At 36.5% G+C, this 9484-nt stretch overlaps 1 long non-coding RNA gene across 1 annotated transcript; it reads left to right on the top strand.

The window, feature by feature from the left end:
* The first annotated feature begins 1709 nt into the window (after positions 1-1709).
* LOC116853612 lies at positions 1710-2085 on the top strand. The gene is made up of 2 exons (XR_004380017.1): positions 1710-1771; positions 1878-2085. It is a non-coding gene; the product is annotated as an uncharacterized LOC116853612 (long non-coding RNA).
* The last annotated feature ends 7399 nt before the right edge of the window (positions 2086-9484 follow it).

A 9484-nucleotide genomic window follows, 5' to 3' on the forward strand; every position in this document is an offset into this window, starting at 1 on the left:
CCGCGTCCTGTGTGCAGAAGCCATTAGAGTGCGTACAGATGGAGAAAGAAATAGCGGAACGGAACAGTTAGGGTGCGTTCAGATGGAGAAAGAAATAGCGTAACGGAACATTTAAGGCCTTTGCACGTAGAAACATTTTAACTGTAACCGTAAGGTCGTAAGAAAACTGACCAATCACAGTCGATTATTTTTCGAATGCTAGTAGAATAATCAACTCTGATTGGTCAGTTTTCTTACGACTTTACGGTTACGGTTAAAAATTTTCTACGTGCTAAGGCCTTTACGGAAAAAAGATATAGTGGGCGTCAGTCAATCAGAGTAATTCCGTCTTTATTTCGTTCTGTTGTTTGATAGGTAGGTTTTACATGGTAACTGTTACGGAACGAAACAAAAACGGAAAATATTCTAACTTATCAACATCGAAAATTAGTGAAGTGTGGTGAAGTGTATCCAGTTTGTAACGTATTTTTCGTGACGGAGAAAACGAAAAGACTGTTTATTAAAGCAAGTCTGCGAATATTTGAGAGATATCATTGGGTGCTTTCCAGTTGCGTATACTGTGTTACACAAAACCAGTTTAGGTTATGATTGTATATTGGTTGCATTCCGTTTCACGCATTATGCTCGCATTGCCTACAATATACGTAACACGAACTATAGATAAATGCGTGCATATGCATGAAACGGAACGCGGCCATTATCTTACAAGATTTTTTAGATAATATGTGATCAATAAACTGGTTTTGTGTACGTGTGTGTCAAGATGTGTTAAGCAATTGGAAAGCACTTATTGATACTTACTTATATATCAATGAAACAATGTTTGAATTTTTAATATTTGAAATGTATCATTGATATATAAGTAAATATTAATGATACTTCTCAAATATTCGCTGACTTGCTATAATAAACAGTCTTTTCGTTTTCTCCGTCGCTAGAAACATGTTACAAACAAGACATCCTTCGCAGTTTTCGATGTCGATAGGTTAGAATGTTTTCCGTTTTTGTTCCGTTCCGTAATAATTCTGTGTCATGTGAAACCCACCTATCAAACAACGAAACAGAACGAAAACGGAATTACTGCGATTGGCTGACTCTCACCATATCTCTTTTCCGTAAGAGCTGATTTACAATAAATCGAGTAAGGAGTAGAAGTAGGAGTAAGACAAAATGGAAATAATTATTTCGCTTACTCCCTAACTCCAATAAAAGTTTGCCCGTATACATCACGGAATAAGCCTGAATTAAGTAGTAAGAGCTGAAGTAAGGAGCTGGAGTAAGGGAGTAAGCGAAATAAATTATTTCCATTTCGTCTTACTTCTACTCCTACTTCTTACTCCACCTATTGTAGATCAAGCCTAATGGCTCCTGCACACTTCCGCCGCGCGGCAAGCATTACCGCGTCCTGTGTGCAGGAGCCATAATGCTTGTCGCACGGTGAAAGTTCGCGCGACAGCAAATCAATATGCTGCTTTCCGTAATAACCTTCTAGTTCTTACAGAAAAGCAGCATATTGATCGGCTGTCGCACGAAATTCCGTCGTGCAGCAAGCATTGTCGCATCCTGTGGGCAGGAACCATAACTGTTCTATTATGGCTCCTGCACACAGGACGCGGTAATGCTTGCCGCGCGGCGGAAGTTCGCGCGACAGCCAATCAATATGCTGCTTTCCGTAATAACCTTCTAGCTCTTACGCTATTTCTTTCTCCATTTGAACGCATCCTTAAGCTTCTTCTACAATGGCAGTAGGAGTAGTAGTAAGAAATAAGCAGTAAGTAAATAGACTAATCACAATCGATTGTTTTTGAAACATGAGAATGGAATTGGTCAATTTGCTTACTGCTTATTTCTTACTACTACTCCTACTGCCATTGTAGAAGACGCTTTATACACAGATGGCAATGGTTCGCGCTTTCGCCATACGAGGTCTCCAAACGCAACTCAGGATTTGCCTACGACTCCTGCAAACTCTGCAAAAAAAATAGATAGTTGGGACTTGTGAAAGAAAGAAGAAATGAGTACTAGTGCACAAATTAGTGCAAGAATAATTCTACAATAGAAAACAAATCCAAAAAAAGATCACTGTTAAAAGAAAGGTCAATATTTGTTAAAAACTTTAAATAACCTAAGATAACTATAAAAAATTAACATTTTTTTTATATTAAAATTTATCCAAAAAAAAAATATATATATACCTCAGATACATTTAAATCAATTATGCTATATATCTATACACTATAATTATGTTTTTAAAAATATCGTATTGTCATTTTCGTTTTATACTTGTAAATTAGATTCAGTTAACGATTGTATTTTACATATTTGGATGTGAAGACAAGTATGTGTTTTTATTTTTGGTTAACATTATATATAATTTTCTATGACCATGGAATTATAATAATCTTTAGAAGGAAAAAATTTTATATATAGTAGTGAAGTATTGGTTTAGAAATTATACAAAAATGTTATACTAGTCTTCTATAATTTTCTCTATGTCCATATATTTGCAGAAATTTAAGTTGGAAATTGCCATATTATATATAAATTAAATTGATATATTATAAACTGTTGTATTAAATAAATATTATAAATAAGTATATAGTTATGGCTAACATATTTAATTTTTATAGGTATCTGAAAGATGGGTTGGCAATTTGAAGTTGCTAAAATGTTTATGTATGTATCATTTCCTGTGGGAATATTTTATTATTTTAATCAACCAAATAATTTTGAAGAGTGGGTAATAAAAACGAAGAAAGAGTATTTTCCAGCTCAAAGTAAACAGATATTTGAGCAAGTGGACACATTTATTTATGATTATAATGCTACAGTTGAGAAAAAACGTTTGGAAAAGATGGAAAAGCAGTATAAAAGCGAATCATGAAAAATATATCATTGTAATATCTGTATTTATATGTTGTTAATTGTATATTGTAAATATCTTAATATAATAATTAATAATGAGGAGATTGATAGAGCTCTATTTTATGCTTTCTAAACTTTTATTTATCAATTATTGACTGTATATTACATTATCCAAATAATTAAATCTGTAGAAGCAGATTTTAAGCGGTATCTGCTATAACTTTTATTAACAGCTTGTTAACTAAAGCGTCAGATCTGCTAGCAGCATATGATTGATTGATGACATTTGTTTCATAAACATTTAAAAAGAACTGCTGATCTTACTTAGTTTCTGCTGCCAAATTATGTCAGCAAATTATTGACAAAATAAGTTTAATCATTTTATGAGATCTCAAGTGGTTACAAATCTGCCATAATAGTCTAATCAAATGATCAAAATGCCTAAAGAAGACTAATTTAGCACGACTTCAATAAATAAAATGCTGGCAAATTGGCAACAAATTCAATTCCACAGCGAAAGTATAACCATCTATGTTCATATTAAATTCGTGTTCTGGTGACAAGGTCTGCTAACATGATTTAATGACAGATTGACAGTAGAAGTCAAGTTCTTCCGCACAGTAGAGTTGGCTCGGTTTCTGCTGTCAATCTGTTACCAAACTATTACACGATCTGTTTAATTCACTGAAATATATAAGGGAGAGTGGGGTAAATAGTGACGAATATTTTTTTCTTCCTCGTGTAAGCTATTTTCAAGTTGTCGAGATCAGATGTTTTACTAAAATGATACTTTCCGCTTTCAATTATATGAAAAACTTAAGAGTCTGCAGGAGTCATAGCCAAATCCTGTGCTGGAATTCTATAACTTATTAGAGTTAACAATAGTTTCGTTATTATTGCGCAGCTTTTAGCTGCGTTCCGTTATTTACTGCAAGTACTGTCAGCACTATCAACAGCGCTCTTAAATAGGTTACTGCGAAAGCATTTCGACTAGTTTGACGTCATGAATTTTGTTGTCACTTCCTGCTGCGGCTACTGCAGCTGGAGAGATAAAGTAGTGGCAGTAAGATGATGCGTTCCCATTTGTCACCTTACAGCTCTTCGATCGATCGACGGGAGCGTCCCAGATGCGCACATTGACAAACGGACACAGCCAACCACAACGCCGTATGCCTAGAGATATTCTAGAGACTCTATAAACAACGACATATGATTGGATGTGTCCGTTTGTCAATGTGTGCATCTGGGACTCACTCACCTCGACAGTGCTCGAAGTTAAAACGGAACGCTACTGGCTTGATTTTCATTGTGCACTTGATACTCGTACTAAATAGTAACTTTCTATTAGATAATCTTAATATCCACAATGCATATCAACGGCGACGCATTCAATTAATATAATATGTTTTGTTGATAAGTATTATATCAGCTTAATACACCGTTGTTTATATATATCGTCGATATTAAGATTATTTAATAGAAAGTTACTATTTAGTACGCGTATCAAGTGCACGATGTAAACCAAGCCAATAGCAGTATACTTTTATGACGTCTAGTGTCAGTACTCACAGTAAATAAAGGAACGCACCTTTATATTGTAACGTCCGGATCTATTTTAGAACATTAATAATATATTATTATAGACCGGGAGGCCGACTTGTCTGATTTCAGACATCACTAGATATTTTATCCCTACGTTACTAGATGTAAGTACGTGCGCATATGCATATTCGCGAGCGTTAAAACATTATAATTAAAATGCCGAATGCTGCGTGCTGCTGGAGAGTCTCGAAATCGACGGATCGACCCAAAGAAACCGCTATCGCTCAGTGCGATAAGTCAACATAAACAGGAGCATGAAAACTGAATCCCAAACACCACTCAGGACACCGACGCGGTGACATCATGCAAAGGAATGAATCTCTTCCCTCGCCATAACTCCATGGACCAATCGGAGAACGACTCTCAGCGACAAAGCGACGTATAAAAGCGCGCGCATTTGTAGAGAAGGCAATATATATAATTATTTTCTTCTCATAGTTAGTCTCTGGTAGCTTCATGTACTTATTCAGCATATTATACTTAGTCGTAAAATCCGACTGTGTTGCAATTACTTTTGCCTACCCTTCATATTTTAAACGTTGCGAAATCAAATTCTGAATCGCGGGCCGCATCAACCCGCGTGGTATAGGAACATCCGAGGCCGAGCCAGGAGAACAAGCACCGTTGATTTTTCGCCAGATTCATCAATCGTTTCGCCAGGCTCCCGAGACCCAGAGTAAACTCGGTGAAAAGCAGAGTGACCCAAAAGCGGAGCCATCACTCTGTTGACCGTCCACGTAAGTCACTGATTTCACTACTTTCAAATTTCCCTATATAGTTATCTATCGTGGACGTAACAATATACTGTAGAAAAATTGCGCAACGATAACGAAACTGTCGATAACTCCAATAAAGGCCTGAGCAAAAAGATTGTCGCAATCGTTTACGACAGTGTCGTAGACGTAAGTCGGTGTCGGAAGTCAACTCACAAGGATTGGCGTAGACATATGATGCATCAATTGTATCATCTGATCGTATTTCATGCAGCATACGTCTACGCCAATCCTTGTGCGTTGACTTCCGACACCGATTTATGTTTATGATACTGTCGGAAACGATTGCGACAATCTTTGTGCTCAGGCTCTAACGAGTTATAGAGCGTGAACCATTGCCATCTGTGTGTAATTGTATGTCCATACCATGGACATAGTATACATAGACTCCGTATGTCCTATATTCTATTATCTAATAGAGTGAAGCCAACATCTAGGAAGAGAGCGAGAATAGAGGAGCTATAGTTTTCTTCCTACTTTGTCACTTTTTTGTTGCGCGTGCATCCATTTCTCGTTTCCATAATTAGAGAGCTCAACCCCGACTAGACTGGCAAGTAAAAGTTTTAGGCTGCGTTTCGAAATTCACTGCCAGTACTGAAATTCTGTAATATACGTAACATAAACTATAGATTTTCAGTACTGGCAGTGCATTTCGGAACGCAGCCTTACTTAAATCTTATTGCACACTTTGGGAACGTTCCATTTTACGCTCGCAATGACGCGAGTGTCATTCTATCTTTGTTTAACATCCAATGAGCAACAAAGATAGAATAAGGCTGAGTTCCCACTGAGCGCGTCACGCGTCGCGTCGCTGCCTGCGTCACGAGTTAATCAATTAAATCCTCTAATTGAGATGACGCGACGCGCGACACACTTCCAATTGTTCCAATGGAACGATTTGATTGGTTAATTCGTGACGTAAGCAGACGACGCGACGCGTGACGCGCTCAGTGGGAACTCAGTCTAATGGCTCCTGTACACAGGACGCGGTAATGCTTGCCGCGTGGCGAAAGTCCGCGCGACAGCCAATCAATATGTTGTTTTTCCGTAAGAGCTAGAAGGTTATTACGGAAAGCAGCATATTGATTGGCTGTCGCGCGAACTTCCGTCGCGCGGCAAGCATTACCGCGTCCTGTGTGCAGGAGCCATTAGGGTGCCATTACATGAAGCGCAGAAACGCGAAAACGCGGAAAACAAAATCTTACTAGATCCGCTACGCGTTCCGCGTCTATTTTGATTGCCTTATATTACATGAGGCACATTTTGAGCGGAAAAGCGGTATGGGAAATTATAAAATATTAATTTTTAACGGTATTTGTTAATTAAAATGCTCGTATTCAATAGATAAGCTGAAAAGATAAACATATTAGTAAAAATTGCAGTAAATTAAGTGAATACAATTTTAAAAAATGAATACAGATATTTATTTGTCACCAAGTCGTTCCGCTTTTCCGCACAAATTGTGCTCCATGTAATATAAGGAGAAATAAAGTCACGAAACAAGCGCGGAAAAATCCATTGTCACAAGTTGTCACAAGTTATCACAAGTTGTTCAACCTAACCGCCGTTACATTAAAACATGTTTAAACACATTCGGACCTGATATTTTTTTGGAATTCATTGCTTTTGGCTCCTGCACACAGGACGCGGTAATGCTTGCCGCGCGACGGAAGTTCGCGCGATAGCCAATCAATATGCTGCTTTCCGTAATAACCTTCTAGCTCTTACGGAAAAACAACATATTGATTGGCTGTCGCGCGGACTTTCGCCACGCGGCAAGCATTACCGCGTCCTGTGTACAGGAGCCATTAGACTGAGTTCCCACTAACCGCGTCACGCGTCGCGTCGTCTGCTTACGTCACGAATTAACCAATCAAATCGTTGAACCTTGGTACCTTGGTACTTTGGATGAAAAGACAACAGAAAAAAGTTTTGGACCTTTTGCTTTTTCAACGTACGGGAAGAAATGATTCAATTCGTGGAACGCGGAAATTTAGTAAGATTTTGTCTTCCGCGTTTCCGCGCTTCATGTAATGGCACCCTTAAGTGGAACGCGCCATTTGTCTGTACAGAAAGAGACAGAGAACAGAGGAGCTGTACATATTGGCTGCGTTCAGCAGAGAAAGCTGCTTTGCAATGGTTGTAAAATTCGTGAATCTAATTGGAGCATATTCTTAATTTTGGTTGAATCCAAGAGCATGTACCAATCAGATTCACGAATTTTAAAACAATTACAAAGTTGCTTTCTCTGCTAAACGCAGCCATTGGCTTTTCTTTTCTGACTGTATGCGGAGTCTATGGCTGGTATTCATAGTTGAGTCCTATTTTTAAGACTGTTTAAGTTCATCTTCATCCTAAGTTCGGGTTCGCCTAGAATGCGTTCCAAATTCAACTTTGGTTATCATAGTTCTATATATCATGTTACGTATACTATAGAAAATAATAACCAAGGTTGAATTTTGGAACGTACCCTTAATTGTTGCAGTAATTCACAGGGTCACCAACTTGCTAGTCACCGAAATTTCCACCTTATCTATGAAGATTTGGAAATTTCGGTGGCTAGCAAGTTGGTGACAGTGGGTGCTTTCGAGTTACGTTTTATGTATTACACAAAACCAGTTTATTGGTTGTATATTATCTTACAAGATATTTTAGATAATATGCGACCAATAAACTAGTTTTGTGTACGTATGTGTCAAGATGTATTAAGCAATTGGAAAGCATCCTTTGCGAATTACTGCAATGGTTAGACAAACCCGAACTTAATAAAAGTGGTTTATAGACTGGTATTTATAGTCGTATCTTATATTTAAGATCGTTTTAAGTTTATCTCAAGATGTTCTACAATTCATTTTATTCACTACGAAGCATCTGAAGATAAATTTAAGACGATCTTGAATATAAGATTCAACTATGAATACCGGCCACAGCCAATAATGCCAGTAGGCAATGGCAATACATAGTCTCTCTCTCTTTCTTTTTCTTTCTTTCTCTCTTTCTCTCTCTCTTTCTCTCTCTCCCTCTCTCTTTCTCTCTCAATATGTGGTTTCGGACGCTTCTGTAAAATTTGGACCCAATTTCATTTTCTGGTCAATCGGTACATAGTCGATATTTTGGAGTTTAGTATCGATACATGCAAATATTATTGGAAAAAATATTGAAAAATATATTATACAAAATATCGATATATCGGCTGCAAAGTATCGATATTTGCAATATCGATATTGTATCGCACATCCCTAACATAAAGATAAACTATCGAACTAAAGATTAAAGCAATGTTGTGGGCAAGGGGAAAAACAAATTATTGAACGCCATCCTTCCCAGTAAACATGCATCCCAGTAAACATGCAACATTTTGTTGCATAAGATGTCTTTTAGATATCTTTTCGACATCTTTTAGACATGCATGTTTACTGTGTTGTCTCTCTTTAGTTGTGACGTCGATGCGTCACTCCCACTTTCCCCGGCAAACAATCTATGCATTTCGTAGCCGATAATCCGACTAGAAAATGTTTTCTACCCAGTCTAAAGATCGTCTTAAAGATATCTTAAGAAACTCTTTGTCCATAACCTTGCTTTAATTCCTAAGCCTTCAGAAATCGATCAATCACAGTTGATTATTTTTAAAATAACCGACTGTGGTTGGTCAATTTATTACGGCTTAAAAATTAAAGCAAGGTTGTGGACAAGGGGAAAGACATATTTAAGACTTTACTAAAAGACGTCATAAAATCTTTCAGTACCCACATAGCACAAAAGTCAACGTTATTATTGTTAGAATGTTGTCAGAATATTTGTAGTAAGTTATATTTTATTGAATGTCAATGTAATATTATATTAATGTCCGATATTATAGAGTAGCAATGTTAATATTACTAAAATATTGGGGTAATGTAGCAAAATAGTTACATTTTTGTAATAGCAATATCATATTGAAGTAATGTACTAAATATATGTATGAAAATTTAACGTGAAAGCAACATGTTGTACTATATTGATGTAACATTGCCTGCTAAGATTGTATTGATTTTGAATGTATATATAAATATAATATTTTCATATAATGAAATTTATATCATGCGCATATTATTCGAGGATGCGCAGAGAAGATACATACGAAGATCGAAGTATGCACAACAAATATATATAATAAAATAAATAAATAAATAAATAAATAAATAAATAAATAAATAAATAAATAAATAAATAAATAAATAAATAAATAAATAAATAAATAAATA

This window comes from Odontomachus brunneus, unplaced genomic scaffold (genome assembly GCF_010583005.1).
Source record: "Odontomachus brunneus isolate Ranch 3 - 2012 unplaced genomic scaffold, Obru_v1 Obru_scaffold_378, whole genome shotgun sequence".
NCBI classification, from domain to species: Eukaryota; Metazoa; Arthropoda; class Insecta; order Hymenoptera; family Formicidae; genus Odontomachus; species Odontomachus brunneus.